The 18,394-nt window shown below is 41.9% G+C and overlaps 1 protein-coding gene across 2 annotated transcripts in view; it reads left to right on the top strand.

Moving 5' to 3' along the window:
* The window catches only part of GNG2 (G protein subunit gamma 2), a 432,181-nt gene that overhangs the window by 218,040 nt on the left and 195,747 nt on the right, over positions 1-18,394 (top strand). The gene's annotated exons all lie outside the window — the stretch shown is intronic.

The following is an 18,394-nucleotide window of genomic DNA, read 5'->3' as shown; positions in this document are numbered from 1 at the left end:
CAATGCAAACTTCCTCGTATTCAATCTCAGGCTCTCCAGATGGATTCTGGGAAAGATTCCTGCCCCAAACTTTATAAAGTTAGAAAAGATCTCTGATGCAATGGTAGACACTGAACTACAGGTGAACGCCAAATTCCCAGACATTGCTCCCAAATATACTGTTTACAGAATCATAAAATAGAAACAGGCTATTTGGGCCATCAAGTTCAACATTCTGCTCAGTGCAGGAATCAAATTAAAGACCCCCCCCCTCTCCTGAAAAACAGACATGTTTCTACCTCCTCTAGAAAGAGACTCCTTGGCATCATGAAAAGCCAAACTCCCATTCCAGGTAAACAGTTCCACTATCAAACGGTTCATACCATCAGGACTTTTCTCCCTAACATTTAATCAAAATTTGCCTTCCTATAGCATAAATCTGTTATTCAGTATCCAATGATAACTGTTCAAGATCTTCTAAGTGGTCTCCTTTCAGATATCTGAAGAGTACTAACCTTCAAAATCTCTCTCTCTCTCTCTCTCTCTCTCTCTCTCTCTCTCTCTCTCTCTCTCTCTCTCTCTCTCTCTCTCTCTTTCTCCCTATCTGTCTCTCAATCAATATCAAACATCCCCAATTTCTTCAGTCTTCCTGCAAGCTTCCTTATTGTCCTTCCTGAAGCTGTGGTTTGTTTTAAATCTTTTATTAAACGTGGTATCCAAAACTGGGCACAATACCTGGGTCTGACTAATATAGACAAATGTAGAGCTATTATTTCTCATTACTATACTTTTTTTTTTGATGTAGACTAAAATTGTATTCCATACCTGTGCGTTTGACTTTTGTTTTCTGCATGAAGCATTTAGCACGTCTATTTTAAATTTCATTCGTTTATTTTCAGACCCTTTATCAAAATTGGTTTGAATTTTATTTCTTTTAGGATAGTAGCTAAAATTCCTGCCCAATTCTGAATATATCATTTAATCAATTACTCCACTGCAGCATCCAAATTATTAATAAAACCCATTTTTAATTTTTTATGAATTAGTGAAATAACAATATTGAGAAATAGGTGCCCCAGGAATAAACCTTGGGGTACTCAGCCTGATACCATTGCCTGATGAAGATCCACTAATGGGCCCTTGTTTGGACAATTATTCAGCCTGCTGCCTATGAACTTTCTCTTGAGAAGTCCATAATGCTGGGAAAGGGAATGGTAGAGAAGAAGATAACAAACAGCAAATAGGGGATGAATCAATTGCAATGGCAATGGGTGCACAGTTGGAAAACTGAAGAACCAGGATGAGGACAGATAATCTGGAGAAAGTCTATTTATTCATTTTGATTTATTTATCAATTTTATTAAAAGCAAAATTAAAAACAGAGTAACAAACAAATAAAAATAGAGATAAAAAAGTAGGTTAACAGAGGGAGGGAGCGTTCTCAGGCCACCAACCACTCTTCAGTTCCCACATGAGTTGGCAGAGCCAGGTTTTCTTACTCTTTCAGAAGGCCGGGAAAGGTGGGGAGGGCAATCTCACCTCTGAGGACAAGATAATCTATGGGGTGGAGGTCACAGCCAAGAAGGCTCTTCCCACACTGAACCTGTTGAAGTTCTTTAATTGACTAGGTCCGTAACATACTCTCTTTTCCTAACCAGGTGAGACAGGTTGATATAATTGGGAAAAGACAGTTTCTCAGGTAACCTGGTCCCATGATATGAAGGACTTTAAAGGTGATAACCAACACCGTGAATTGGATCTGAAGCCAACTGGTATCCAATGCAGTTCACAAAAAAGAGGTCTGACATGTGCATTCCTTGTGGCACTCAAAACTGCTCCTGTGGCCATATCTGCACCAGCTGAAGCTTCTTGACACTCTTCAAGGGCATTAAAAGCCATGGTGACGCAGAAGTTACAATGCAGTATTGCAGGCTAACTCAATGCTCACTGCCAGGACCTCAATTCTGAATGGTTCAAGGTTGACTCAGCCTTCCATCCTTCCGAGGTCAGTAAAATGAGGACCCAGATTGTTGGGGGCAATATGCTGACTCTGTAAACCACTTAGAGAGGGCTGTAAAGCATGTGAAGTGGTATATAAGTCTAAATGCTATTGTTATTGCTATCCCCATATACAGCATATTGCAGTAATCCATTCAGGAAATGACCAGAGTATAAATGGCACAAGCTTCCCACTCCAAGAAGGGGCATAACTGGCACACAATATGAAGTTGAGCAAAAGTTCTCCTAGTCATGAGTGTCTGAACAGGAGTTGTGTTCAAGGGGACCCCAAGAATACACACTGGATCCATTTGGGGCAATGCAACCCCATCCAAGACCAAGGATGGTAAACCCCCAGATAAGGAAGAGTTCGCCACATACAGAAGAACCCCTCCCCACTAATAGCCACTCCATTTTACCGGAGTTCAGTTGAAGCGTGTTGTTCCCCATCCAGACCCTCATAGTCACCAAGTACAATGAAAGGACATCCACAGCATAACTTAGTGCACTGGGATGAAGATGTACATCTGGATATTATCTGCATGCTGCTGATATGTCATCCTATGATGATGGATGATCTCACCCAGTGGCTCCATGTTGATGCTAAAAAGGATCAGAGAGAGCACCAAGCCCTGCAGCACATCACAAACAAGTGGCTGACATCTAGACCTCTCACTTTCTATCAACACCTATTGGGGCTGGCAATGGATATTTCCTCCTAGGTATTCTCTGAGCTTGGCTTGTACAATTTATTGGAGGTTTGCATCTGACACTGGAAGGCAGGGCATATTTTTTTCTAATGATTTTCCACTTGGATATAAAATTATTTTACTTTGATTGCACTTGGGTGCACTTGGGTGCACTTTGATTGTTTTTCCTTTTTCCTTTCCCATAGTCAGCTGCTGTTGGCAGCTACATACAACCACTAAAACTTCTGCAAGTTCCTCTAAGGGAGACAGTCATCTTACTAGAAGTAGAAGATACTGGTTTACAGGTCACCTGTGGGCATGTTACTGATGGGTCTCTAAAGTTTGCATTGCTAGAGGTGCCTTTTACAGACAGGTAGCTCAGGAATGTATCAGAAATGGGTCAGGGTGATGCTGACTGTAGCGGCAGGTTCTGATACTGGAGAGGAAATGGTGAGTGAAGCTAGAATAAAGCCAGTTAGCAAAGCTTTATCAAATAATTATAAGTGCTTAACATAGGAGATATCCTTCCCTAGACAGCTGTGATGAGCACAAGAGGCCACAGGAAAGGTCAGCCATGGCATGAGTGCTCACTGCTTGCATTGCTTTTGGAAAAATAAGTCAGATTTTAGATGCATAATTTAGGGACTAGCAGAGTGAGGTTACATATTAGGAAAGATTAGCTATATTGTTAAGAGTCCAGTAGGTATTGGGCACCTAAATAAGGCAAAAGCAGGAAATAGTAGCTGAACTGGAGTCAGAATAGGAAGTTTGTTATCATGCAGCTTGTGTAGTATAAAATAAAGAAATGGCACACCAGACTGGAAAGCAACTAGGAAGAGACTAGTTTGTTTAAGCAAGTCTCTGGATGCTAATTCTAAATATACTTCAGTTGAACGTTTTTGCTGATATCTTAGTTTTGAAATTGCAGGAACCCCAGAATGGTATAGATAGAACATTTAATGAAGAACCTGAAAGACTTTGGCAGATTGGCAACTTTTAAGGTCAACCAAGAGAAGACAAAGATGTTGACTGAAAATATAGACATACAAGACCAAGAGATTTTGATGAAAAAGGTTAGGCAGTAACGCATTTGATAAAGTAGATCACAACCTACTACTTCAGACGTGTCAAACACAAGGCCTGGGGGCCAGATGCGGCCCGTGAAGTGGTTTCATGTGGCCCGTGAAGCCATCCTGGAAACAGTGAGGGAACGGCCCCCATTGCCTTGGCCCTGGCCCAGAGACCCTCCTCCTGCCAGAGACCCTCAGATCTGTCCCACTCCTGCCCAGGCCCCCATAGGCACCCTTGATGCGAAGGATGTAGAGCTGGCCATGCCCACCCAGTAGGCCATACACACTTTAGCCACGCCCACCCAGTAGGCCACGCCCACCCTGGCCATACCCACCCAGCCTCCTGAGGGCAACCGCTGATGCGGCCCTCCATGAAATTGAGTTTGACACCCCTGTACTACTTGATAAGATAGAAAAATGTGGGTTAGACAGCATCACCACCAGATGGATTCATAGCTGGCTGACCAGCCATATTCAGCATGTGGTACTCAATGGAACTGCATCTACATGGAGGGAAGTGTGTAATGGGGTTCCCCAGGGCTCTGTTCTGGGCCCAGTGTTCTTCAACATCTTCATCAACAATTTGGACAAAGTGATAGATGCGGAACTCATCAAATTTGCAGACAACACCAAGCTGGCAAGAATAGCCAACACTCCAGATGACAGGCTTAAGATACAGGAGGATCTTAAATTACAATTTAAGATTGACAGTTTGAAGTAGAATCTTGGTTATTAAGATGTATGTTTTACTTAGGATGTTACATTTATTTCAAACTATACGGATACTGACAATGGTAGAAAGGTATTTCTAGATTTGTGTGGCAAGGTAAGAAACCAAGAATTACATATGAATTGCTACAAGATGTGTAGGAAAGAGGTGGATTAGGATTATTCAATTTAAAATTATATTTGAGACATTTTGTTTGGTATGGATGAAGGAATGGGTGACTAAGGAATAGGAGGCTATTGGAATTAGAGGGCCATAATTTGAGATTTGAGTGACATGTCTGTCTATGGTATGATAAAGTTAATACAGTTTTTAAAAATCATCTTGTTAAATGTCCCAAACTGAGAGTTTGAAATAGCTATACAGCAAGATTATATCCTAAAATCCCTTTGTGGCTATCACCTCAGGAAGCTTTTTTTAGAAAAGAAAGATCACAAATTTGATCTATTAATCTTTAATGAAAGGGAACAGATTAAAACAAGAAAAGAATTTGGAAAAGGAGACTTATATTTGTCAATGAATATGTTAAAGAGTGTATGATTAAATGGGCAAAAATCTTTGGCTATGTTACGCTCAATGAATGGAAAAATATGTGGGTTAATCAATTAAAATTCTCATTGAACTATAATTAGAAAACAATTGTTTATAAAATGATGTATCTCTGGTATTTAACACCTAAAAACTTGTCAAAGGTATGTAAGAGAATATCAAATAAATGTTGAAAATATAATCAGTGTGAAAGTATTTCTTATCATCTTTGATGGACATGGAGGAATGAATGAACCTTTTATTGTCAAAGTACAACCATGTATACACTGAGATTGGTTGAGCCTCCCTTCATGCCCCCCCACAACTCACAGTGACAACAAACCCACCATCTTTTTACACCATGTGAGCTAATTGCACAACACACCAGCCTCGCAAGTCAATCATACATAAAGTTATTTCCCATTCAGGAGCTTGACAGCCCATGGATAGAAGCTGTTCTTCAGCCTGTTGGTATGGCTGGTATACTCCTGTATCTCCTACCCAATGGTAGGAGAGTAAAGAGGTACGGACCAGGGTGTGAGTCGTCCCTGAGAATTTTCCTCACTTTTCCAAGGCAGCGAGCCCTGGCAATGTCATCCAGTGGTGTCAGGGGACAGGCCACAATGTTTTGTGCTGTGCTCACCACCCTCTGTAATACTTTCCTATCCGCGGCTGTCAGGCCAACATACCAAACCACAATATGGTGCGAGAGGACACTCTCTATAGTAGACCGGTAAAAGAAGGTCATTAGCCATTGTTCTACCCTATTCTTCCGTAAGTCTCCGAGGAAGTGGAGTCTCTGTTGGGCCTTTCTGGCCACCTGGCTTGTATTGACTTTCCAGGTAAGATCTTCACAGAGATAGACTCCCAGGAATTTAAAGGAGGAAACTCTCTTCACACAGCCCCCCCACCCTGATGTAAAGTGGGGCAGGTTCCTCCTTTTTTTCTCCAGAAGTCTAGCACCATCTCTTTCGTCTTGCCGATGTTCAGGTGCAAGTTGTTTTCTAAACACCATATGGATAGTTTTTGTACCTCCTCCTGTACACTGTTTCATCTCCAATTGGCAAATGGATTGTTGTTTTGTTGGTCCAACTCACAATTATTCCAGAAACTCATTTTGTGGGATTTTTAAATTTAATTTATTTTATTTTGGCATCACACAACAAATGAAACAGTTTTTTATTTAATTTCCTTAATTCAGCAGCTAATTGTTCTTTCGATTACATTATAGTTTTGTGTTGATTTTTAACAAAGTTATTTTTAAATTGATTCCCGGGGACAGGCCTCAAATTCTTCCTGGCCAGTATTGTTGCAGAATTTACTGGTTGAATTTTCCCAGATAAAATGCATTAAATGTTTATTGACACAGGTAGAAAAGCAACATTTAATGCAATCCTTTTTTAGTGGCCCTCTTATTTGTGACTACCCAGGGATATGCTTAATTGAAATTATATGTGTAGACACAGATTAAAATTGTCTTTTGAATGTGCTATATTGTTCTGTTTGTTGTCTCTGGAGATTCTCAGTCATCCAGGTCATGATTGTCCCAAAGGTGCTTTTTCACAAGGCAACTGGACTTACTTTTTTCTCTTTGAAGATGGCCTCTATATCAAAATTGAACAGCCTTCTCTCAACAGAGGGGGAGGGATACAACATCATCTATCTTCAGTCTACAACACAGTCCTTTCGACAGTTCCAAGAAGACTCACACCCATTTACACTACTTAGGTGACCCTGAAGGCACAGAAAAGCCTCCAGGTGGCATCAACAACTCTCTAAAAAATGCAAATCACCATCTGTCTGCAAAGAGTATAAATCCTCCCATTTCCCACCATCCAGTCAGAGCAGAAGAAGCTTCTTGGATGAGAAGAGGAAAGTCTTCAAAGAGAAAAAAGGAAGTCCAGTTGCCTCAGGACAAAGTGTTCTGTTGTTGTTTCAAATATGGCAGACATTTTCATACTTTTGTATTTTGTATCCTGTGTTGGGTTTTTTTTTGTTGCTATTTTATTGTTAATGGTTCTCAGAATTTGAGCAAAAGGATCACATATACCTTCCAATAATTAAATGATTCAATCCTTCAATTCATGGCCACAAACTAGGGCAGTAGTAAAGACATATAGCCTCTGCTATTGGTGGCATAAGAAAGGCTGAGCGCCAAAGAATTGAGGCCTTTGAACTGTGGTGCTGGAGAAGACTCCTGCGAGTCCTTTGGACTACAAGACAATCAAACCGGTCAGTCCTAGAGGAGATCAACCCTGACTGCTCTTTAGAAGGCCAGATCCTGAAGTTGAAACTCAAATACTTTGGCCACCTAATGAGAAGGAAGGACTCACTGGAGAAGAGCCTAATGCTGGGAAAGGTTGAGGGCAATAGAAGAAAGGGACGACAGAGAATGAGGTGGCTGGATGGAGTCACTGAAGCAGTAGGTGTGAGCCTAAATGGACTCCAGAAGATGGTAGAGGACAGAAAGGCCTGGAGGAACGTTGTCCATGGGGTCACGATGGGTCGGACACGACTTTGCAACTAACAACAACAACAAAGAACAAATTGGTGGCAGTATATAGGTGTCATGAAGAATATAGATAGTCCTCGACTTACAGTTTAGCAACTGTTTGAAGTTACAATGGGAAGGGAAAAAGTGATGTATGACTGGTCTTCGTACTTGACCATTACACATATTCAAAATGTGGGTGCTTGGCAACCAACATGTATTTATGACATATGCAGTTATACCAGGGTCATGTGGTTATTATTTGTGACCTCCCCAGCTGGCTTCTGACAAGCAAGATCAATGGAGGAAGCCAGATTCACTAAATGACTATGTGATTCTCTTAACAGTTGTAGTGCTTTGCTTAAGAACCTTGACAAAAAAAAACACATAACATTGGATTTGACTCATTTAATAACCACCTTGTTTAGCAATGGAAATTCTGGTCCCATTGGGGATCTCAAGAACTACCTGTAGCCAAAACAGCCTTACTTTTATGATTTCTCAATACTCTTATATTAGCAAATTCCATATTTTAATTAGACTGTATGTGGAAGGGCTATGGTCTTTTCTCTGCTGGAGTATCCACCGTCCACCTTCGTCAGATGATTTCAAGGTCTTAAGATTATGACAAAGGAAACAGAACTTCCTAAGCATTTCCCACACATACCTGGCAAGGTTTGTCAGCCCAGGGGTGTACGTATGAATGTATGTATGTACTCATAAATCACATTTTAGGAAGCCTGTTTGTTTCTATACTGTTTTGATTACACATTACCATTGCTGAAAAATTTGGGATTTTTAAATGCAAGCTTTAATTGGTAAATTTATAACATTGTCATTTTGTCACTATTTTCCCAACACGAAGGGAAATTTTTGTGCTTAAATTAGCCTTCATGAGTGTCACACTGGGGTTCTAGGATTTAGAAATGACCAGACTAAACCTGACAAAATCAATTTAATCCATTCCCTCACAGAATCGGAAGGTAACTCGCATGTCATCTAACCCTAACCCCCAGCTCAGTTCAAGATCTGCTACAGCATTTCAAATGGATGACAACCCAAACACTGTCAGAAGTTCTCCAATAAAAAGAGATGTACCACTTCATGAGGCAACCTATACTGCTGGTTGAAAAGATTTTATGGTCAGGAAAGTCCTTCTAATATCTTTACCTGAATTTATTTCCTTGCAAATTCCATTGGTTCTGATTTTGCCTTCTGAGAGCTATAGCTTAGTCTAGTGCAGGGGTAGGCAACCTTGGCTCTTGTGGACTTCAACTCCCAGAATTCCTGAGCCAGCCAAGAATTCTGGGAGTTGAAGTCCATGAGTCATAAAAGAGCCAAGGTTGCATACCCCTAGTCTAGTGGTTAAGACACCAGACTAAGAAGAGTTCTAATCCCACCTTAGCCATGAAAGCCAGCTGGGTGACCTTGGGCCATTCAATCTTCCCCTCAGCCCAATTCACCTCACCAGGTTGTTGTTATGGGGAAAATAAGAAGAAGGTGTGTCGAATACATCAGCCATCTTGAGTTATCGTTGGTAAAAATGATAACTGTAGGAAACAAATGAATAAATAAAAATAAATACAATAAAGCAAATTCACTCTTTATTTTATACAAGAATGCATTAGATATCTGAAGATGGCTATCCTATCTCTCCTAAGTCTCCTCTTCTGCAGGCTAAACATACCATTCTTTTAACTATTCCTCATAGGACTTGGGTTTCCAGTCCTCTCATCTGTTAAGCTTCTCCTTGGCAAGCTGGACAGATCCAGACAAACAAGAACAGGAAGATACAAAAACTTCTGATTTATTATAGAAAAGCTAAGAAGCCATTATGAAAGAATTCCAGTGGCCGCTGTAAATCAAATGTGTAATTCTTTTTGTACTGCAATCCATGTTCAAATCCTTGGGCTTCATTCTTTCTAAAGGGCAGAGGCTTCTGAACGGGGTCTTGAGGGTTTTTTTTTTATTATTCCCCATTATAGATGCACCTGATTAAATGACTAAAAGTAACTCTGTTGTGTTGGGAAGGGGCAGTTCCATCATAGTGGTAGTCGCCAGATCTGGCATCAGTGTGCTTGGTTTTGATCGTGTAAGAGTTATTTCACTTCACCACTTCGGTAGCTTTCTTTCAAAATATCTCCAGTTTGCTGATGTTTTTTTTTAAAAGATTATTCGTAGAATTGATACAGAATTTCAATGGAGCCCAACCAAGGCAGACTAGAATGGGACAGTTGTTTTCCATGATCTGGACTCCATGCTCCTCTTCCTACTTTCCAAAATAATATTTATCTTTTCAGCAGCTGGATCACACCCTTGGTTCATATTCAGTTTGTGATCTATTAGAGCACCCAGTTCTTTTTCACAGGTATTACCACTGAACTAAATCTCACCTATCTTATATTTATACCTTTTATTGTTTTACTCTCTAGATGTAGGACTTCACATTTCTCTTTCTATGGCCACATATTTACTGGATTCGGAGATAGTGACTTTCTAAAGCCCTTTACTTTCCTTACCATACAGTGTTTATATTATTGTAATTCATTCAGACCATACAGATTTAATCTGTATAACATCAGAAAATTCATTAGATCATTGTACTTTCTTCTCTTCCCAATGGTTACTCTTTTCCCAAATATTCTTATTATTTTTAACAAACCTTTAAAAATAATCCTAACAATCAAAACTTTTTGAGAACTGCCAGAGTTTCCAAGACCCTGGGGATTATTGTGGAAAGGCCAAGTACATCAGATCTGAAAAGAGAAAGGTGTCACCCATGTAATGTTCAGAACTTTGAATCCTTCAAATAAGGAGCTTATCTACATTCCACATATCTACAGTGGGTGAATGATAGAAACTCCTTCAAGGTATGTTTGAATGGTTAGTGGATGGAGGAATGGCAGAAAAGGATGTCAAAAGATTGCTACAGTGGGGAATGGGAATAAAGAGAGAAGAAGGCGTGAGGCCATAGAAGGCGTTGAGAATGAGGGTAAAAGATTTCTTTGCAGAAATCTTCTCATATGGTCAGAATGATGTAAATAATGTGAACAACAGACAATAGTATAAATATAAGCACAGAAAGATGACATAATGGAAGATCATAGAATCATAAGGCTGGAAGGGACCTAGGAGGTCTTCTAGTCTGACTCCCCTGTCCAAGGCAGGAGTCCTTATACTATCTCACACAAATGGTTGTCCAATCTTTTCTTGAAAACCTCCAGTGATGGTCTTCCCACAACTCTGGGAGGCAAGTTGTTCCAATTATTAATTGTTCTCACTGTCAGGAAATCCCTCTGATGAGCTTCCATCTGTTGCTTCTTGTCCTACCTTCTGGTGCTGTGGAGAATAATTTTATTTATTTATTTTATTTTAATTCCATTTATATCCCGCCCTTCTCCGAAGACTCAGGGCGGCTTACAAGCTTAGCAGTAGCCTTCATTCTATGTATATGCCTGCTTATTAGGGCTTTCACACACACCCCAAGTGGCATTATTACAAAGTGAGCTTATTACCCCCAACAATCTGGGTCCTCATTTTACCTACCTCGGAGGGATGGAAGGCTGAGTCAACCTTGAGCCTGGTGGGATGCGAACCTGCACTAATTGCAGGCAGCTGGTGTTACTTAAGGAGGCATTAGCCCACTGCTCCACCAAGGATCAATAACTTGATCCCCTCTTCCCTGTGACAGCCCTTCAAGTATTGGGGCTCCCCTAAGCCTTCTCTTTGCTACACTAAACATACCTAGTTCCCTTAGTCATTCAGCACGACCCATTATCATTTTTGTTGCTCTTCTCTACTCTCTTTCTAGGGCCTCAGTATCTTTTTTTGTATTGTGGTGACCAGAACTGGATGCAGTGTTCCAAATGTGGCCTCACTAGTGCACTATAAAGCAGTACCATCACTTCTCATGATCCTCATGCTATCCCCGTGTTGATGCAGCCTAAGACTGTGTTGGCTTTTTGGGCTGATGCAGCATACTGCTGACTCATATGTAAATGGTGGTCCATTAGGACACTTAGATAATACAGAAGACTACAGTTCTTTAGATAAGAGACAAGCCAGAATTTTCACTTCGGTGAAAATGGAAGAAGCACAATTTTGTAATGCCATATAACAAATCCCCCCAGCTTGATGCTCTTCAAAAGTGATGGATTTCAATCTCCATGAGCCTCAGGCAGCATGACCTTTGGCTGCACTGCCTTTGGCCACTGGCCAGAATTATTTAGGTGCCACTGACAGTGGCGTAGCGTGGGTTGTCAGCACCCGGGGCAAGGCAAGTAATTTGCGCCCCCTAACCCGTGGATTTTAGCACTCGAGTCTCTTCCACTAGCTCAGGAATTCTGGGAGTTGAAGTCCATGAGTCATAAAAGAGCCAAGGTTGCCTACCCTTGAGTTAGGTTCAAGGCAAAAAAGGGTCTCTGGAGAAGAGGGAAAATGCTAGTTTAAAACTGAAACAAGGCAACTTTAAGGTGCCTCAGCTGTGATTTAGGATGAGACAAAGAGAGGACATGGCGTTGAAAATGGTTAATGGGGCATGTTTGTTCCACTCTTAGTGGATGTCAAGATAAACCCCACGAGAGAATGACCTTACAACAGATGTGAATAGGCTTGGACTACGTTTGTAGATTGAGTGCATACATCACATGGAGCGATGATGGGCTTCATCAAGATTTATGATCCCACAATTGGCTAGTTTTCTCCATCTTGTCCTAAACCCTGGATACCAACCACGGTTTATGGCTTAGCATGTGGTGTGGGGTGACCCAACATGTTAGGCAACAAACAATGACTTCCAACTTACAATGCCTCAGCTTCCCAAGGTTATTCCAAAGCCGGAAAAGCCAACCAACCCACCCTGCAGCTTTGCCTGCTTAGGCTGAACCCCAGGAGTTCATACTTGCTGTGGCGCCTGACCTATTTTCTGCCCAGACGCTGCTTATCCAAGCCAAGCCGCCTCCTTCTCTTTGGCACCTCGCCCCAAAGATTCGCTGGACTGGCTGGAAACTCTCGCTGCTGGCGACGTGTGTCGGGGGGGCGTCCTGATCGCCTCCTGCAGGGGGAACCGAGTGGCCGCAGAGAGTCAATACGGCAGGAGGAGGAGGAGAAGGAGGAGGAGGAGGAGCAGCAAGCAGCCGCAGGTGCGGCAGCTGCAGTTGTTACCTTTACCTCCGGGAAAGGAGGAGACGGGGGCGGGAGCTGGGGCGGGGGGGGCGGGCTTGCAGGTTGAGAGCCAAGCGGAGGAGAGCCGCGGCGGGAGAAAGAGAGGGAGGCGAGACGCCGCCAAGCCTCCCCACCCCCACCCGAGAAAGGAGGCGATCCGCAGCCGTGAGAGGACGGGATCCCGCTCTGGCTGGGCGCAGTGAATGCGGTTGCTTTCTATGCTCCGCCCACTTGCTCGTTCCTCCGACCCTTGGTGAAGCAGAATCGTCCCCCTCCGGCGAGCTTAATGGGCGCCCCCCCAGATGTTGTGCCCGGTGCGGCCGGGCCCCCCTGCACCCCCCACGCTACGCCACTGGCCACTGAGTTGGATCTGACTCATTACTGCTTGGAAAAACATTTACCTCCAGAACTCATAGTGCTTACAGTTATTCTGTCTTTGCTTACCGTCCGCCTATTTTACCTGCTGTCTTCCTTTTATTTCCTCAGCCTTGCCATGCATAATCGTTCTTCCTAGTTTATGTGCCCAAAGCATATGAGTTTTTGCCTGCTGATTACGGGCTTAAGCACGGAGGGGGGCAGTAATTTGATGAAAAATTGGTTGATTGGTTGGTTGGTTAATTGGTTAAGAATCAAACTCCAAATCCATGATCTAAATCTTGGGAGTAATAAATTCAAAGGATCCTATCTTATTTCGCCTCTTACTCCTTCTTAGCATCCTGCTTTCACAGTCATATATGGCTACTAGAAATACCATTGTTATTTCTAGAAATACTGGAAATACCATTGTTTTAACCATTCTGCTCTTTGAATCCTTCAAATAAGGAGCTTATCTACATTCCACATATCTACAGTGGGTGAATGATAGAAATTCCTTCAAGGTATGTTTGAATGGTTAGTGGATGGAGGAATGGCAGAAAAGGATGTCAAAAGATTATGTGAAAACTGCAGATGGCAGAACACACCAATATGACTGCACAAAAAGCTTGGTGAAGACTAGCAAATAGAAAAAGGTCACTTATAGGAGATGGAAAGAGGGTCAGGTCACCAAGGAAAACTATGGCTAGTTTAAAAAAACTTTAGAGATGAAGTCAGGAAAGGAAAACCACAGCAAGAGCTGATGTTAGCTAAGGATGCCAGGCATAATATAGACATGTCCAAAAGTAATGGATAATTTCAATGTCGATTTCAACTGATGGTCCACCATCTGTTACAAACGGATCTCTTCATTCTTTCTGTTGCCCTCCCTCATTCCCAAGAAGACTGTCCTAGATTAATCTTCTTGTTATTAGCCACCTGGAATCACTTGTTTCAGATGGGAAGCCCTATAAATAGAATCAATTGTAGGAAGAAAAGTCTTCATAATGGTTCAGTCCAAGCCGAGGATAAACAACATGGTGACTGCTTTAGGAAGAAGGTGACAGTTTTTTGCAGAGGAGAGCCAGACCGAAAGATGGTTCCAGCAGAAAAAGGACTGAGCACAGGTAGGGAGTGGGTTTTCATACTCGCTGGAGCATTTGTTTGGAGTTATTTCCTGATTCAGGCTTTGTATTTCCTGTATCACACATTCTGACCTGAGTCTGGGTGTGCCTTTCTGGTATTTCTGATGGTTGTGGGTCAATCCTATTATGTCCAAAGGTCATATCCTGCTTTCCTGGGCTGAGGTATGTAGATTTTAGGTTTTTGTCTTCCTAAGCTTCCAGCTCCAACTTTCCTGATGGTTTACATTTGCATGTCTATAGAACTGGTTTTCTGCTTGGGGGAAGGAGACCTGGGACTATTAAAAAAACTGGGCATGCTTTCCTGGTTCTTCTGCCCTTTTAATATTTCCTTCTGATCCCTCACCTCCTGGGCCAAATTGCCTTCTTTGAGATCATCTTTTGACTGACTTATCCCCAATTCTCCCACAGACTTTCAAATCAGGTGACTTTCTGAGCAGTTGAAACTTCCAACTTCTCCATATTGGCCAATCAACCAATCAACCAACCAAACTTCCAGAATTCTTCACCCAAAGTTTTGTGTGTGTCTTGTTCATGAGATACATTTTAGCAAAGAGGCTTTCTTAGTTTGCTGGTTCCAAACGAACTTCTTTTCTTCTTTGTCTCTTCCCATTTCTATCTCCCCCATCTTCTTTTCCTTCCATTCTGTCTTGCTACAATATATGATCTGTAGGAGCTAGTTAAATTGAACCCTGACACCAGCAGCTCTGACAGGATGAGCAATCCAGCTCTTAGTTTTTGTCTCCCCTGTCATTAATTCATTTATTGGTTCCATGTGACTTGGGGCAGCTTAATAACAAACAATTTAACAAAACATACCACTCCCAAAGCTGCTCATATGCCTACTGATCAACCCTTTAAAAATGGGGACTGACATCAGGTCTCAATGCCTGAGAAGAACCAGATCTTCCAAAACCTTACAGAAGACCAGCAGAGTCAGAGCTCTCCAGACTGCAGGAGATATGCTGTTGCAGAGAACAGCTGCTGGAACAGAGAAGGCACTTCTCCCACATTTCCTGGGTCTTTACAGTTTAGCTATTTATCTTATCAACTTAAATATTTTGTGCCTTGCACCGTCTTTATTGAAACCACTGAATTAGATCTGTGCATCTCAGACTTTAGCATTTTTGACTTCTGGGAAATATGAGAGTCAAATTCTAACATGTCTGGTGATGATCAAGTTGAACAAGGTTGATCTTGGATTTGGTGAGCTTACCAAATATTAAGGAAAAAAAAATATCCCAACAAGATCCCAACCCTTTCAGTTTGGAATTATCTTAACTAGGCAAGACCCATGGACTCTTTATTCATGTAAAAGGTACACCCTTAGCATCACAATATATTACTGTAACTCAACAGTGGGTTCTAATATGCTCACCCTTAAGAAATAATGTTATTTTAATTAAAAAAAAGTGCAGAAAACAAATCCAGCCTTTGGGCTACATAACTCTACCATTACACTTATAATACAGGGAGTGCAGAATTATTAGGCAAGTTGTATTTTTGAGGATTAATTTTATTATTGAACAACAACCATGTTCTCAATGAACCCAAAAAACTCATTAATATCAAAGCTGAATATTTTTGGAAGTAGTTTTTAGTTTGTTTTTAGTTATAGCTATTTTAGGGGGATATCTGTGTGTGCAGGTGACTATTACTGTGCATAATTATTAGGCAACTTAACAAAAAACAAATATATACCCATTTCAATTATTTATTTTTACCAGTGAAACCAATATAACATCTCAACATTCACAAATATACATTTCTGACATTCAAAAACATAACAAAAACAAATCAGTGACCAATATAGCCACCTTTCTTTGCAAGGACACTCAAAAGCCTGCCATCCATGGATTCTGTCAGTGTTTTGATCTGTTCACCATCAACATTGCGTGCAGCAGCAACCACAGCCTCCCAGACACTGTTCAGAGAGGTGTACTGTTTTCCCTCCTTGTAAATCTCACATTTGATGATGGACCACAGGTTCTCAATGGGGTTCAGATCAGGTGAACAAGGAGGCCATGTCATTAGATTTCCTTCTTTTATACCCTTTCTTGCCAGCCACGCTGTGGAGTACTTGGACGCGTGTGATGGAGCATTGTCCTGCATGAAAATCATGTTTTTCTTGAAGGATGCAGACTTCTTCCTGTACCACTGCTTGAAGAAGGTGTCTTCCAGAAACTGGCAGTAGGACTGGGAGTTGAGCTTGACTCCATCCTCAACCCGAAAAGGCCCCACAAGCTCATCTTTGATGATTCCAGCCCAAACCAGTACTCCACCTCCACCTTGCTGGCGTCTGAGTCGGACTGGAGCTCTCTGCCCTTTACCAATCCAGCCACGGGCCCATCCATCTGGCCCATCAAGACTCACTCTCATTTCATCAGTCCATAAAACCTTAGAAAAATCAGTCTTGAGATATTTCTTGGCCCAGTCTTGACGTTTCAGCTTGTGTGTCTTGTTCAGTGGTGGTCGTCTTTCAGCCTTTCTTACCTTGGCCATGTCTCTGAGTATTGCACACCTTGTGCTTTCGGGCACTCCAGTGATGTTGCAGCTCTGAAATATGGCCAAACTGGTGGCAAGTGGCATCTTGGCAGCTGCACGCTTGACTTTTCTCAGTTCATGGGCAGTTATTTTGCGCCTTGGTTTCTCCACACGCTTCTTGCGACCCTGTTGACTATTTTGAATGAAACGCTTGATTGTTCGATGATCACGCTTCAGAAGCTTTGCAATTTTAAGAGTGCTGCATCCCTCTGCAAGATATCTCACTATTTTTGACTTTTCTGAGCCTGTCAAGTCCTTCTTTTGACCCATTTTGCCAAAGGAAAGGAAGTTGCCTAATAATTATGCACACCTGATACAGGGTGTTGATGTCATTAGACCACACCCCTTCTCATTACAGAGATGCACATCACCTAATATGCTTAATTGGTAGTAGGCTTTCGAGCCTATACAGCTTGGAGTAAGACAACATGCATAAAGAGGATGATGTGGTCAAAATACTCATTTGCCTAATAATTCTGCACTCCCTGTACAATACATTCTGTTTCTCAGTAATTGCCTTTTCTTTACCCATTCTGTGTCATAGAATTCATTTCTTTTTTTTTCTCCCGTGTTAAAAGAAATCAATTTGAAAAGGGAAGAGAGAGAGCAAAGGTACACAATTATGTAATTTTTTTTCTCCCACAATCTCTTCCAGAATGTGACATTTTGTTAATGAAAATGTCAGCTATAAAACCATTGTAGGTGATCCGCTAGATTCGGGTTTTCTTGCACTTCAAGGAACACAAAAACCTGCAGAATCCTCATACCTTTCAGAATTGAGATGGCTCCAAAACTCCATCAGTACTTAAATTCTTAATCTGGGTTTCTCGTCTAAGTTTCTAGATGCACCGCAGAAACAAAAGCAGTTGACAATGTTGAACGTAAATATCATTGCCTTGCCTGTCACCAAGGAAAGAGGACACTTCTACATTCCAGCAAGAGCCTCTCCAGAAATCATGGGAGAAGACAGCTTTCCTTCCAATATCTTAAATGCTATGTTCTTTCTTCTCAAGAAGACGGGGGAAGCTTATCTTCCTCCTCAAATTGGGAAAAGGGGATAATCAGGGTTCTGCCATGTGTGTGGGTTTCCACATACTTAATTATGGATCTAGTTACATATTTCCTAATCACGGCAAGCTCCATATCATTAAAAACTTCAGGCATATGTATGGAGGAGGTCTACTCTCAGTTGACTCTCAGAACTCTGTGGAAAACTAATTGGCCATTTGACCTGCTCGTCTTCTCCCCTGGGTGAACAGGTCCCAGCACTAAAATAGCTCCATTGGGCAGAGCAAGAGCATCTTATTCTACTTAGAAATATTCCTCCTTTGAGGTTCATCAGTGCTGCTTGACAGGATGGGCCAGGGCTGTAGAAGAGTGATGAGAACAGAGCTGGAGGAACACCAATCCCTTTCCAACCTACATCACTGCTCGGGTGGCACTGCCATCATCTGCCTTGGGAAGGCAACCAACTCACCACTCCGGTTTCCACCGAGGTTGAGATGACATGGACCTCTGCCTACTCCAGTGTTTGGTGTTGGCAAAACTCTGCTGACTACTCTAGCAGTCGCTTCTATCCGACTCGATTCTATCGAAGTCAAGGTTTCTGGTCAGAAGATTATCTATCAGACAACTCTCGCCTGCCATCAGCTCTCTCTCTCTCTTGCCACCCCTCCCCTTCCTCAAGAAGGGCAGGACTCTTTCGCCGG

The sequence above is a fragment of the Vipera ursinii genome (assembly GCF_947247035.1).
Source record: "Vipera ursinii genome assembly, chromosome: 1".
NCBI lineage: Eukaryota > Metazoa > Chordata > Lepidosauria > Squamata > Viperidae > Vipera > Vipera ursinii.
The sequence above is the reverse complement of the archived record's forward strand: the minus strand, read 5'-3'. Positions and strand labels throughout refer to the sequence as shown.